At 46.2% G+C, this 15,396-nt stretch overlaps 7 non-coding genes across 7 annotated transcripts; all 7 read right to left on the reverse strand.

The window, feature by feature from the left end:
• Window positions 1–57: 57 nt before the first annotated feature.
• Window positions 58–248, reverse strand: LOC130305996 (U2 spliceosomal RNA). Its single transcript, XR_008855398.1, has one exon. It is a non-coding gene; the product is annotated as a U2 spliceosomal RNA (small nuclear RNA).
• A 2,096-nt stretch (window positions 249–2,344) lies between these two features.
• Window positions 2,345–2,535, reverse strand: LOC130305997 (U2 spliceosomal RNA). The gene has a single exon (XR_008855399.1). It is a non-coding gene; the product is annotated as a U2 spliceosomal RNA (small nuclear RNA).
• Window positions 2,536–4,620: 2,085 nt separating this feature from the next.
• Window positions 4,621–4,811, reverse strand: LOC130305998 (U2 spliceosomal RNA). The gene has a single exon (XR_008855400.1). It is a non-coding gene; the product is annotated as a U2 spliceosomal RNA (small nuclear RNA).
• Window positions 4,812–6,886: 2,075 nt separating this feature from the next.
• On the reverse strand, window positions 6,887–7,077 carry LOC130305999 (U2 spliceosomal RNA). The gene has a single exon (XR_008855401.1). It is a non-coding gene; the product is annotated as a U2 spliceosomal RNA (small nuclear RNA).
• Window positions 7,078–9,170: 2,093 nt separating this feature from the next.
• On the reverse strand, window positions 9,171–9,361 carry LOC130306000 (U2 spliceosomal RNA). Its single transcript, XR_008855402.1, has one exon. It is a non-coding gene; the product is annotated as a U2 spliceosomal RNA (small nuclear RNA).
• A 2,096-nt stretch (window positions 9,362–11,457) lies between these two features.
• Window positions 11,458–11,648, reverse strand: LOC130306001 (U2 spliceosomal RNA). The gene has a single exon (XR_008855403.1). It is a non-coding gene; the product is annotated as a U2 spliceosomal RNA (small nuclear RNA).
• A 2,096-nt stretch (window positions 11,649–13,744) lies between these two features.
• Window positions 13,745–13,935, reverse strand: LOC130306003 (U2 spliceosomal RNA). The gene has a single exon (XR_008855405.1). It is a non-coding gene; the product is annotated as a U2 spliceosomal RNA (small nuclear RNA).
• Between the last annotated feature and the right edge of the window lie 1,461 nt (window positions 13,936–15,396).

Below are 15,396 nucleotides of genomic sequence, written 5' to 3' on the forward strand. Positions count from 1 at the left end.
CTAGCCAGCAAGCAGGTAGCAATGAAAGTAGGAATCTTTCTTTTTAACCCTGTAAGGGGGTGGTGCACTGTACCCGAAGATACTGCCATATCGGGTCAATGCATAGGGCGACGGAAGCAAGCTTCGAAATCGGCCCCCGTTCTCAAAAATCCATTTAATATATGGTCCCCAGATAGGGGACGTATCAGATATTAAACTGATAAGAACAGATACTACACTTGATCTTAGCCAAAAGGCCGAGAAGCGATAACCGTGAAAGGGGCGGGCCCAACAAGGTCCCCTTCATGGGCACTATCACTGCTTGCTGTCAGGGAGGCTGCCAGACAATTTTCCATGCACACTCTGGGCTGGGGGGCAGTCAACCACCAGTACACACAGCAGAACCTAAACCCATACCATTATTGCTAAGCAGCAAGACAGGGGCCCATTGCACTCCCACGGGGCCTTTTTAAATGCAATCCATAACCCGGATTTGCCAGGAACCCTTCTTACTCCTCCTACTTGCATGTGACACTGGGCTTAGGATCTGCATAGGAAACACACACACAAGCACACACCTACCTTTGTTGCCTGCAGATGCCTCCTTGGCTGTCCCCAAACGGTATCAAACCAACACCCACGGGAAGCTGTAAGCATAGAGGACATGCCTGCACCCCATTGGACTTACCTGTGTGGGTTAAATCCGGGTTATTTGACAACCTATGGCGGTGATGGTTCTGCTCAGGCAGAGCAGTGCTGATGCTCCTCATAAAGCTGTCGCTGCTGTGAAGGTTCTAGGTGACATCACAAATCCCTTTGGTTACATACACAACAAAGCTGGGTTGTTGTTGTTTACACTCTGCAAGGCCTGTGGAAGTGAGTGACATCATAGCACTGTAGTTCTGAGGGTTCAAGATGGATGCAACAATCTCCTGTTGCTTCTATGAAGGCCGTAATAGACGACATCACCAAACAGCTCCATAGTCACATACACAGCAAAGGAGAGATGTTGTTTACACCTAGTGATGTCAGTGGTATTGAGTGACATCACAGCACAGTGCTAAGGCTCCTGGGCCTGGACACAGCAGCGGCTGCAATATCTCAACGGAGAATACGTTTATATCTATGTGTGTGTGTGCGCATATATATATATATATATATATATATATATATATATATATATATATATTTCTCCGCCGAAATCACTTTTAAACCCATTTCCACCTTTTTTTCCCTTCTCTTCCTCTTACTTTTTTTTCACGTTTTTTTACGTTTTTCTCCTTTTCGCCTCTTTTCTGGGCGTATTATTCTTCTTTTTCTTCTTTTTTTTCGTCTAATGCATACCCCATCAGTGCAGCAATGCTTATTCAATACCGCCAGCAGATGGAGACACTGGGGGATAATTTTCTAAGGATTTATACTGATTTTTCCTGTCTGAATTTGTCGCACAGAAAGTTGCAGGCCAAATATGTGTGACATTTCTGCGACTTTAGCTTCTAGAGCATTTTTACAACATTATACATAGGTGCTGAATACATAAAAAGCGACTGTTCAGCGACAGACAAGTCGCATCGGCTGAAAGTAGGCCAGAATGTCAGTCCATGTTGGAGCAGGTTTAGATACAGTCTAAAGCATAGATCTCAAAGTCTGTGCACAGAATTTAGCAAGGGCCTCGCACCTTCTGATGCATCAGGTAGGTGCACAATAGCATAGCCTAACCCTCTGTACTTTGGTCTATATTGATGCGGGACATAGACAGCCAGCTGATGACCAATCCATTAGTGCAATGGATGGCTGGAAGCATTTGTCTTTGCCTTTGCAATACCACAGAAGCAATGCATGGTCAATGTACAGCAATGACACACCTGTGTGAACAGCCAGGAGACCCCCCCCCCCCCCCCCATGTTATGTTACATAGTTACATAGTTAGTACGGTCGAAAAAAGACATATGTCCATCACGTTCAACCAGGGAATTAAGGGGTAGGGGTGTGGCGCGATATTGGGGAAGGGATGAGATTTTATATTTCTTCATAAGCATTAATCTTATTTTGTCAATTAGGAACATTCAGCACCCACCCGCTATCAAGGCAGCTGCCTATCATGTCATGCCCTACCTGCACAGGTGTGCTGGCTACTCAAATGATCCAATTAAGGAGGCCATTTAGTCAGCAGCAGCAGAAGTCCTGTGCCTGGACGCTCCAACAGGGGCCAGACACAAGCAGAAGCAGAAGCAGAAGAAGCAGCAGCAGCACCACCTTTTGTTTTTTGGCTGCAGCAGCAGCAAGGCCCACAGGGCTGGCTAGCTGGCTAGCCAGCAAGCAGGTAGCAATGAAAGTAGGAATCTTTCTTTTTAACCCTGTAAGGGGGTGGTGCACTGTACCCGAAGATACTGCCATATCGGGTCAATGCATAGGGCGACGGAAGCAAGCTTCGAAATCGGCCCCCGTTCTCAAAAATCCATTTAATATATGGTCCCCAGATAGGGGACGTATCAGATATTAAACTGATAAGAACAGATACTACACTTGATCTTAGCCAAAAGGCCGAGAAGCGATAACCGTGAAAGGGGCGGGCCCAACAAGGTCCCCTTCATGGGCACTATCACTGCTTGCTGTCAGGGAGGCTGCCAGACAATTTTCCATGCACACTCTGGGCTGGGGGGCAGTCAACCACCAGTACACACAGCAGAACCTAAACCCATACCATTATTGCTAAGCAGCAAGACAGGGGCCCATTGCACTCCCACGGGGCCTTTTTAAATGCAATCCATAACCCGGATTTGCCAGGAACCCTTCTTACTCCTCCTACTTGCATGTGACACTGGGCTTAGGATCTGCATAGGAAACACACACACAAGCACACACCTACCTTTGTTGCCTGCAGATGCCTCCTTGGCTGTCCCCAAACGGTATCAAACCAACACCCACGGGAAGCTGTAAGCATAGAGGACATGCCTGCACCCCATTGGACTTACCTGTGTGGGTTAAATCCGGGTTATTTGACAACCTATGGCGGTGATGGTTCTGCTCAGGCAGAGCAGTGCTGATGCTCCTCATAAAGCTGTCGCTGCTGTGAAGGTTCTAGGTGACATCACAAATCCCTTTGGTTACATACACAACAAAGCTGGGTTGTTGTTGTTTACACTCTGCAAGGCCTGTGGAAGTGAGTGACATCATAGCACTGTAGTTCTGAGGGTTCAAGATGGATGCAACAATCTCCTGTTGCTTCTATGAAGGCCGTAATAGACGACATCACCAAACAGCTCCATAGTCACATACACAGCAAAGGAGAGATGTTGTTTACACCTAGTGATGTCAGTGGTATTGAGTGACATCACAGCACAGTGCTAAGGCTCCTGGGCCTGGACACAGCAGCGGCTGCAATATCTCAACGGAGAATACGTTTATATCTATGTGTGTGTGTGCGCATATATATATATATATATATATATATATATATATATATTTCTCCGCCGAAATCACTTTTAAACCCATTTCCACCTTTTTTTCCCTTCTCTTCCTCTTACTTTTTTTTCACGTTTTTTTACGTTTTTCTCCTTTTCGCCTCTTTTCTGGGCGTATTATTCTTCTTTTTCTTCTTTTTTTTCGTCTAATGCATACCCCATCAGTGCAGCAATGCTTATTCAATACCGCCAGCAGATGGAGACACTGGGGGATAATTTTCTAAGGATTTATACTGACTTTTCCTGTCTGAATTTGTCGCACAGAAAGTTGCAGGCCAAATATGTGTGACATTTCTGCGACTTTAGCTTCTAGAGCATTTTTACAACATTATACATAGGTGCTGAATACATAAAAAGCGACTGTTCAGCGACAGACAAGTCGCATCGGCTGAAAGTAGGCCAGAATGTCAGTCCATGTTGGAGCAGGTTTAGATACAGTCTAAAGCATAGATCTCAAAGTCTGTGCACAGAATTTAGCAAGGGCCTCGCACCTTCTGATGCATCAGGTAGGTGCACAATAGCATAGCCTAACCCTCTGTACTTTGGTCTATATTGATGCGGGACATAGACAGCCAGCTGATGACCAATCCATTAGTGCAATGGATGGCTGGAAGCATTTGTCTTTGCCTTTGCAATACCACAGAAGCAATGCATGGTCAATGTACAGCAATGACACACCTGTGTGAACAGCCAGGAGACCCCCCCCCCCCCCCCATGTTATGTTACATAGTTACATAGTTAGTACGGTCGAAAAAAGACATATGTCCATCACGTTCAACCAGGGAATTAAGGGGTAGGGGTGTGGCGCGATATTGGGGAAGGGATGAGATTTTATATTTCTTCATAAGCATTAATCTTATTTTGTCAATTAGGAACATTCAGCACCCACCCGCTATCAAGGCAGCTGCCTATCATGTCATGCCCTACCTGCACAGGTGTGCTGGCTACTCAAATGATCCAATTAAGGAGGCCATTTAGTCAGCAGCAGCAGAAGTCCTGTGCCTGGACGCTCCAACAGGGGCCAGACACAAGCAGAAGCAGAAGCAGCAGAAGCAGCAGCAGCACCACCTTTTGTTTTTTGGCTGCAGCAGCAGCAAGGCCCACAGGGCTGGCTAGCTGGCTAGCCAGCAAGCAGGTAGCAATGAAAGTAGGAATCTTTCTTTTTAACCCTGTAAGGGGGTGGTGCACTGTACCCGAAGATACTGCCATATCGGGTCAATGCATAGGGCGACGGAAGCAAGCTTCGAAATCGGCCCCCGTTCTCAAAAATCCATTTAATATATGGTCCCCAGATAGGGGACGTATCAGATATTAAACTGATAAGAACAGATACTACACTTGATCTTAGCCAAAAGGCCGAGAAGCGATAACCGTGAAAGGGGCGGGCCCAACAAGGTCCCCTTCATGGGCACTATCACTGCTTGCTGTCAGGGAGGCTGCCAGACAATTTTCCATGCACACTCTGGGCTGGGGGGCAGTCAACCACCAGTACACACAGCAGAACCTAAACCCATACCATTATTGCTAAGCAGCAAGACAGGGGCCCATTGCACTCCCACGGGGCCTTTTTAAATGCAATCCATAACCCGGATTTGCCAGGAACCCTTCTTACTCCTCCTACTTGCATGTGACACTGGGCTTAGGATCTGCATAGGAAACACACACACAAGCACACACCTACCTTTGTTGCCTGCAGATGCCTCCTTGGCTGTCCCCAAACGGTATCAAACCAACACCCACGGGAAGCTGTAAGCATAGAGGACATGCCTGCACCCCATTGGACTTACCTGTGTGGGTTAAATCCGGGTTATTTGACAACCTATGGCGGTGATGGTTCTGCTCAGGCAGAGCAGTGCTGATGCTCCTCATAAAGCTGTCGCTGCTGTGAAGGTTCTAGGTGACATCACAAATCCCTTTGGTTACATACACAACAAAGCTGGGTTGTTGTTGTTTACACTCTGCAAGGCCTGTGGAAGTGAGTGACATCATAGCACTGTAGTTCTGAGGGTTCAAGATGGATGCAACAATCTCCTGTTGCTTCTATGAAGGCCGTAATAGACGACATCACCAAACAGCTCCATAGTCACATACACAGCAAAGGAGAGATGTTGTTTACACCTAGTGATGTCAGTGGTATTGAGTGACATCACAGCACAGTGCTAAGGCTCCTGGGCCTGGACACAGCAGCGGCTGCAATATCTCAACGGAGAATACGTTTATATCTATGTGTGTGTGTGCGCATATATATATATATATATATATATATATATATTTCTCCGCCGAAATCACTTTTAAACCCATTTCCACCTTTTTTTCCCTTCTCTTCCTCTTACTTTTTTTTCACGTTTTTTTACGTTTTTCTCCTTTTCGCCTCTTTTCTGGGCGTATTATTCTTCTTTTTCTTCTTTTTTTTCGTCTAATGCATACCCCATCAGTGCAGCAATGCTTATTCAATACCGCCAGCAGATGGAGACACTGGGGGATAATTTTCTAAGGATTTATACTGATTTTTCCTGTCTGAATTTGTCGCACAGAAAGTTGCAGGCCAAATATGTGTGACATTTCTGCGACTTTAGCTTCTAGAGCATTTTTACAACATTATACATAGGTGCTGAATACATAAAAAGCGACTGTTCAGCGACAGACAAGTCGCATCGGCTGAAAGTAGGCCAGAATGTCAGTCCATGTTGGAGCAGGTTTAGATACAGTCTAAAGCATAGATCTCAAAGTCTGTGCACAGAATTTAGCAAGGGCCTCGCACCTTCTGATGCATCAGGTAGGTGCACAATAGCATAGCCTAACCCTCTGTACTTTGGTCTATATTGATGCGGGACATAGACAGCCAGCTGATGACCAATCCATTAGTGCAATGGATGGCTGGAAGCATTTGTCTTTGCCTTTGCAATACCACAGAAGCAATGCATGGTCAATGTACAGCAATGACACACCTGTGTGAACAGCCAGGAGACCCCCCCCCCCCATGTTATGTTACATAGTTACATAGTTAGTACGGTCGAAAAAAGACATATGTCCATCACGTTCAACCAGGGAATTAAGGGGTAGGGGTGTGGCGCGATATTGGGGAAGGGATGAGATTTTATATTTCTTCATAAGCATTAATCTTATTTTGTCAATTAGGAACATTCAGCACCCACCCGCTATCAAGGCAGCTGCCTATCATGTCATGCCCTACCTGCACAGGTGTGCTGGCTACTCAAATGATCCAATTAAGGAGGCCATTTAGTCAGCAGCAGCAGAAGTCCTGTGCCTGGACGCTCCAACAGCGGCCAGACACAAGCAGAAGCAGAAGCAGCAGAAGCAGCAGCAGCACCACCTTTTGTTTTTTGGCTGCAGCAGCAGCAAGGCCCACAGGGCTGGCTAGCTGGCTAGCCAGCAAGCAGGTAGCAATGAAAGTAGGAATCTTTCTTTTTAACCCTGTAAGGGGGTGGTGCACTGTACCCGAAGATACTGCCATATCGGGTCAATGCATAGGGCGACGGAAGCAAGCTTCGAAATCGGCCCCCGTTCTCAAAAATCCATTTAATATATGGTCCCCAGATAGGGGACGTATCAGATATTAAACTGATAAGAACAGATACTACACTTGATCTTAGCCAAAAGGCCGAGAAGCGATAACCGTGAAAGGGGCGGGCCCAACAAGGTCCCCTTCATGGGCACTATCACTGCTTGCTGTCAGGGAGGCTGCCAGACAATTTTCCATGCACACTCTGGGCTGGGGGGCAGTCAACCACCAGTACACACAGCAGAACCTAAACCCATACCATTATTGCTAAGCAGCAAGACAGGGGCCCATTGCACTCCCACGGGGCCTTTTTAAATGCAATCCATAACCCGGATTTGCCAGGAACCCTTCTTACTCCTCCTACTTGCATGTGACACTGGGCTTAGGATCTGCATAGGAAACACACACACAAGCACACACCTACCTTTGTTGCCTGCAGATGCCTCCTTGGCTGTCCCCAAACGGTATCAAACCAACACCCACGGGAAGCTGTAAGCATAGAGGACATGCCTGCACCCCATTGGACTTACCTGTGTGGGTTAAATCCGGGTTATTTGACAACCTATGGCGGTGATGGTTCTGCTCAGGCAGAGCAGTGCTGATGCTCCTCATAAAGCTGTCGCTGCTGTGAAGGTTCTAGGTGACATCACAAATCCCTTTGGTTACATACACAACAAAGCTGGGTTGTTGTTGTTTACACTCTGCAAGGCCTGTGGAAGTGAGTGACATCATAGCACTGTAGTTCTGAGGGTTCAAGATGGATGCAACAATCTCCTGTTGCTTCTATGAAGGCCGTAATAGACGACATCACCAAACAGCTCCATAGTCACATACACAGCAAAGGAGAGATGTTGTTTACACCTAGTGATGTCAGTGGTATTGAGTGACATCACAGCACAGTGCTAAGGCTCCTGGGCCTGGACACAGCAGCGGCTGCAATATCTCAACGGAGAATACGTTTATATCTATGTGTGTGTGTGCGCATATATATATATATATATATATATATATATATATATATATATTTCTCCGCCGAAATCACTTTTAAACCCATTTCCACCTTTTTTTCCCTTCTCTTCCTCTTACTTTTTTTTCACGTTTTTTTACGTTTTTCTCCTTTTCGCCTCTTTTCTGGGCGTATTATTCTTCTTTTTCTTCTTTTTTTTCGTCTAATGCATACCCCATCAGTGCAGCAATGCTTATTCAATACCGCCAGCAGATGGAGACACTGGGGGATAATTTTCTAAGGATTTATACTGATTTTTCCTGTCTGAATTTGTCGCACAGAAAGTTGCAGGCCAAATATGTGTGACATTTCTGCGACTTTAGCTTCTAGAGCATTTTTACAACATTATACATAGGTGCTGAATACATAAAAAGCGACTGTTCAGCGACAGACAAGTCGCATCGGCTGAAAGTAGGCCAGAATGTCAGTCCATGTTGGAGCAGGTTTAGATACAGTCTAAAGCATAGATCTCAAAGTCTGTGCACAGAATTTAGCAAGGGCCTCGCACCTTCTGATGCATCAGGTAGGTGCACAATAGCATAGCCTAACCCTCTGTACTTTGGTCTATATTGATGCGGGACATAGACAGCCAGCTGATGACCAATCCATTAGTGCAATGGATGGCTGGAAGCATTTGTCTTTGCCTTTGCAATACCACAGAAGCAATGCATGGTCAATGTACAGCAATGACACACCTGTGTGAACAGCCAGGAGACCCCCCCCCCCCCCCCCCCCATGTTATGTTACATAGTTACATAGTTAGTACGGTCGAAAAAAGACATATGTCCATCACGTTCAACCAGGGAATTAAGGGGTAGGGGTGTGGCGCGATATTGGGGAAGGGATGAGATTTTATATTTCTTCATAAGCATTAATCTTATTTTGTCAATTAGGAACATTCAGCACCCACCCGCTATCAAGGCAGCTGCCTATCATGTCATGCCCTACCTGCACAGGTGTGCTGGCTACTCAAATGATCCAATTAAGGAGGCCATTTAGTCAGCAGCAGCAGAAGTCCTGTGCCTGGACGCTCCAACAGGGGCCAGACACAAGCAGAAGCAGAAGCAGCAGAAGCAGCAGCAGCACCACCTTTTGTTTTTTGGCTGCAGCAGCAGCAAGGCCCACAGGGCTGGCTAGCTGGCTAGCCAGCAAGCAGGTAGCAATGAAAGTAGGAATCTTTCTTTTTAACCCTGTAAGGGGGTGGTGCACTGTACCCGAAGATACTGCCATATCGGGTCAATGCATAGGGCGACGGAAGCAAGCTTCGAAATCGGCCCCCGTTCTCAAAAATCCATTTAATATATGGTCCCCAGATAGGGGACGTATCAGATATTAAACTGATAAGAACAGATACTACACTTGATCTTAGCCAAAAGGCCGAGAAGCGATAACCGTGAAAGGGGCGGGCCCAACAAGGTCCCCTTCATGGGCACTATCACTGCTTGCTGTCAGGGAGGCTGCCAGACAATTTTCCATGCACACTCTGGGCTGGGGGGCAGTCAACCACCAGTACACACAGCAGAACCTAAACCCATACCATTATTGCTAAGCAGCAAGACAGGGGCCCATTGCACTCCCACGGGGCCTTTTTAAATGCAATCCATAACCCGGATTTGCCAGGAACCCTTCTTACTCCTCCTACTTGCATGTGACACTGGGCTTAGGATCTGCATAGGAAACACACACACAAGCACACACCTACCTTTGTTGCCTGCAGATGCCTCCTTGGCTGTCCCCAAACGGTATCAAACCAACACCCACGGGAAGCTGTAAGCATAGAGGACATGCCTGCACCCCATTGGACTTACCTGTGTGGGTTAAATCCGGGTTATTTGACAACCTATGGCGGTGATGGTTCTGCTCAGGCAGAGCAGTGCTGATGCTCCTCATAAAGCTGTCGCTGCTGTGAAGGTTCTAGGTGACATCACAAATCCCTTTGGTTACATACACAACAAAGCTGGGTTGTTGTTGTTTACACTCTGCAAGGCCTGTGGAAGTGAGTGACATCATAGCACTGTAGTTCTGAGGGTTCAAGATGGATGCAACAATCTCCTGTTGCTTCTATGAAGGCCGTAATAGACGACATCACCAAACAGCTCCATAGTCACATACACAGCAAAGGAGAGATGTTGTTTACACCTAGTGATGTCAGTGGTATTGAGTGACATCACAGCACAGTGCTAAGGCTCCTGGGCCTGGACACAGCAGCGGCTGCAATATCTCAACGGAGAATACGTTTATATCTATGTGTGTGTGTGCGCATATATATATATATATATATATATATATATATATATATATATATTTCTCCGCCGAAATCACTTTTAAACCCATTTCCACCTTTTTTTCCCTTCTCTTCCTCTTACTTTTTTTTCACGTTTTTTTACGTTTTTCTCCTTTTCGCCTCTTTTCTGGGCGTATTATTCTTCTTTTTCTTCTTTTTTTTCGTCTAATGCATACCCCATCAGTGCAGCAATGCTTATTCAATACCGCCAGCAGATGGAGACACTGGGGGATAATTTTCTAAGGATTTATACTGATTTTTCCTGTCTGAATTTGTCGCACAGAAAGTTGCAGGCCAAATATGTGTGACATTTCTGCGACTTTAGCTTCTAGAGCATTTTTACAACATTATACATAGGTGCTGAATACATAAAAAGCGACTGTTCAGCGACAGACAAGTCGCATCGGCTGAAAGTAGGCCAGAATGTCAGTCCATGTTGGAGCAGGTTTAGATACAGTCTAAAGCATAGATCTCAAAGTCTGTGCACAGAATTTAGCAAGGGCCTCGCACCTTCTGATGCATCAGGTAGGTGCACAATAGCATAGCCTAACCCTCTGTACTTTGGTCTATATTGATGCGGGACATAGACAGCCAGCTGATGACCAATCCATTAGTGCAATGGATGGCTGGAAGCATTTGTCTTTGCCTTTGCAATACCACAGAAGCAATGCATGGTCAATGTACAGCAATGACACACCTGTGTGAACAGCCAGGAGACCCCCCCCCCCCCCCCCCCATGTTATGTTACACATAGTTACATAGTTAGTACGGCCGAAAAAAGACATATGTCCATCACGTTCAACCAGGGAATTAAGGGGTAGGGGTGTGGCGCGATATTGGGGAAGGGATGAGATTTTATATTTCTTCATAAGCATTAATCTTATTTTGTCAATTAGGAACATTCAGCACCCACCCGCTATCAAGGCAGCTGCCTATCATGTCATGCCCTACCTGCACAGGTGTGCTGGCTACTCAAATGATCCAATTAAGGAGGCCATTTAGTCAGCAGCAGCAGAAGTCCTGTGCCTGGACGCTCCAACAGGGGCCAGACACAAGCAGAAGCAGAAGCAGCAGAAGCAGCAGCAGCACCACCTTTTGTTTTTTGGCTGCAGCAGCAGCAAGGCCCACAGGGCTGGCTAGCTGGCTAGCCAGCAAGCAGGTAGCAATGAAAGTAGGAATCTTTCTTTTTAACCCTGTAAGGGGGTGGTGCACTGTACCCGAAGATACTGCCATATCGGGTCAATGCATAGGGCGACGGAAGCAAGCTTCGAAATCGGCCCCCGTTCTCAAAAATCCATTTAATATATGGTCCCCAGATAGGGGACGTATCAGATATTAAACTGATAAGAACAGATACTACACTTGATCTTAGCCAAAAGGCCGAGAAGCGATAACCGTGAAAGGGGCGGGCCCAACAAGGTCCCCTTCATGGGCACTATCACTGCTTGCTGTCAGGGAGGCTGCCAGACAATTTTCCATGCACACTCTGGGCTGGGGGGCAGTCAACCACCAGTACACACAGCAGAACCTAAACCCATACCATTATTGCTAAGCAGCAAGACAGGGGCCCATTGCACTCCCACGGGGCCTTTTTAAATGCAATCCATAACCCGGATTTGCCAGGAACCCTTCTTACTCCTCCTACTTGCATGTGACACTGGGCTTAGGATCTGCATAGGAAACACACACACAAGCACACACCTACCTTTGTTGCCTGCAGATGCCTCCTTGGCTGTCCCCAAACGGTATCAAACCAACACCCACGGGAAGCTGTAAGCATAGAGGACATGCCTGCACCCCATTGGACTTACCTGTGTGGGTTAAATCCGGGTTATTTGACAACCTATGGCGGTGATGGTTCTGCTCAGGCAGAGCAGTGCTGATGCTCCTCATAAAGCTGTCGCTGCTGTGAAGGTTCTAGGTGACATCACAAATCCCTTTGGTTACATACACAACAAAGCTGGGTTGTTGTTGTTTACACTCTGCAAGGCCTGTGGAAGTGAGTGACATCATAGCACTGTAGTTCTGAGGGTTCAAGATGGATGCAACAATCTCCTGTTGCTTCTATGAAGGCCGTAATAGACGACATCACCAAACAGCTCCATAGTCACATACACAGCAAAGGAGAGATGTTGTTTACACCTAGTGATGTCAGTGGTATTGAGTGACATCACAGCACAGTGCTAAGGCTCCTGGGCCTGGACACAGCAGCGGCTGCAATATCTCAACGGAGAATACGTTTATATCTATGTGTGTGTGTGCGCATATATATATATATATATATATATATATATATATATATATATATATTTCTCCGCCGAAATCACTTTTAAACCCATTTCCACCTTTTTTTCCCTTCTCTTCCTCTTACTTTTTTTTCACGTTTTTTTACGTTTTTCTCCTTTTCGCCTCTTTTCTGGGCGTATTATTCTTCTTTTTCTTCTTTTTTTTCGTCTAATGCATACCCCATCAGTGCAGCAATGCTTATTCAATACCGCCAGCAGATGGAGACACTGGGGGATAATTTTCTAAGGATTTATACTGATTTTTCCTGTCTGAATTTGTCGCACAGAAAGTTGCAGGCCAAATATGTGTGACATTTCTGCGACTTTAGCTTCTAGAGCATTTTTACAACATTATACATAGGTGCTGAATACATAAAAAGCGACTGTTCAGCGACAGACAAGTCGCATCGGCTGAAAGTAGGCCAGAATGTCAGTCCATGTTGGAGCAGGTTTAGATACAGTCTAAAGCATAGATCTCAAAGTCTGTGCACAGAATTTAGCAAGGGCCTCGCACCTTCTGATGCATCAGGTAGGTGCACAATAGCATAGCCTAACCCTCTGTACTTTGGTCTATATTGATGCGGGACATAGACAGCCAGCTGATGACCAATCCATTAGTGCAATGGATGGCTGGAAGCATTTGTCTTTGCCTTTGCAATACCACAGAAGCAATGCATGGTCAATGTACAGCAATGACACACCTGTGTGAACAGCCAGGAGACCCCCCCCCCCCCCCCCCCATGTTATGTTACATAGTTACATAGTTAGTACGGTCGAAAAAAGACATATGTCCATCACGTTCAACCAGGGAATTAAGGGGTAGGGGTGTGGCGCGATATTGGGGAAGGGATGAGATTTTATATTTCTTCATAAGCATTAATCTTATTTTGTCAATTAGGAACATTCAGCACCCACCCGCTATCAAGGCAGCTGCCTATCATGTCATGCCCTACCTGCACAGGTGTGCTGGCTACTCAAATGATCCAATTAAGGAGGCCATTTAGTCAGCAGCAGCAGAAGTCCTGTGCCTGGACGCTCCAACAGGGGCCAGACACAAGCAGAAGCAGAAGCAGCAGAAGCAGCAGCAGCACCACCTTTTGTTTTTTGGCTGCAGCAGCAGCAAGGCCCACAGGGCTGGCTAGCTGGCTAGCCAGCAAGCAGGTAGCAATGAAAGTAGGAATCTTTCTTTTTAACCCTGTAAGGGGGTGGTGCACTGTACCCGAAGATACTGCCATATCGGGTCAATGCATAGGGCGACGGAAGCAAGCTTCGAAATCGGCCCCCGTTCTCAAAAATCCATTTAATATATGGTCCCCAGATAGGGGACGTATCAGATATTAAACTGATAAGAACAGATACTACACTTGATCTTAGCCAAAAGGCCGAGAAGCGATAACCGTGAAAGGGGCGGGCCCAACAAGGTCCCCTTCATGGGCACTATCACTGCTTGCTGTCAGGGAGGCTGCCAGACAATTTTCCATGCACACTCTGGGCTGGGGGGCAGTCAACCACCAGTACACACAGCAGAACCTAAACCCATACCATTATTGCTAAGCAGCAAGACAGGGGCCCATTGCACTCCCACGGGGCCTTTTTAAATGCAATCCATAACCCGGATTTGCCAGGAACCCTTCTTACTCCTCCTACTTGCATGTGACACTGGGCTTAGGATCTGCATAGGAAACACACACACAAGCACACACCTACCTTTGTTGCCTGCAGATGCCTCCTTGGCTGTCCCCAAACGGTATCAAACCAACACCCACGGGAAGCTGTAAGCATAGAGGACATGCCTGCACCCCATTGGACTTACCTGTGTGGGTTAAATCCGGGTTATTTGACAACCTATGGCGGTGATGGTTCTGCTCAGGCAGAGCAGTGCTGATGCTCCTCATAAAGCTGTCGCTGCTGTGAAGGTTCTAGGTGACATCACAAATCCCTTTGGTTACATACACAACAAAGCTGGGTTGTTGTTGTTTACACTCTGCAAGGCCTGTGGAAGTGAGTGACATCATAGCACTGTAGTTCTGAGGGTTCAAGATGGATGCAACAATCTCCTGTTGCTTCTATGAAGGCCGTAATAGACGACATCACCAAACAGCTCCATAGTCACATACACAGCAAAGGAGAGATGTTGTTTACACCTAGTGATGTCAGTGGTATTGAGTGACATCACAGCACAGTGCTAAGGCTCCTGGGCCTGGACACAGCAGCGGCTGCAATATCTCAACGGAGAATACGTTTATATCTATGTGTGTGTGTGCGCATATATATATATATATATATATATATATATATATATATATATATTCTCCGCCGAAATCACTTTTAAACCCATTTCCACCTTTTTTTCCCTTCTCTTCCTCTTACTTTTTTTTCACGTTTTTTTACGTTTTTCTCCTTTTCGCCTCTTTTCTGGGCGTATTATTCTTCTTTTTCTTCTTTTTTTTCGTCTAATGCATACCCCATCAGTGCAGCAATGCTTATTCAATACCGCCAGCAGATGGAGACACTGGGGGATAATTTTCTAAGGATTTATACTGATTTTTCCTGTCTGAATTTGTCGCACAGAAAGTTGCAGGCCAAATATGTGTGACATTTCTGCGACTTTAGCTTCTAGAGCATTTTTACAACATTATACATAGGTGCTGAATACATAAAAAGCGACTGTTCAGCGACAGACAAGTCGCATCGGCTGAAAGTAGGCCAGAATGTCAGTCCATGTTGGAGCAGGTTTAGATACAGTCTAAAGCATAGATCTCAAAGTCTGTGCACAGAATTTAGCAAGGGCCTCGCACCTTCTGATGCATCAGGTAGGTGCACAATAGCATAGCCTAACCCTCTGTACTTTGGTC

This window comes from Hyla sarda, unplaced genomic scaffold (genome assembly GCF_029499605.1).
Source record: "Hyla sarda isolate aHylSar1 unplaced genomic scaffold, aHylSar1.hap1 scaffold_1351, whole genome shotgun sequence".
Taxonomy (NCBI): Eukaryota; Metazoa; Chordata; class Amphibia; order Anura; family Hylidae; genus Hyla; species Hyla sarda.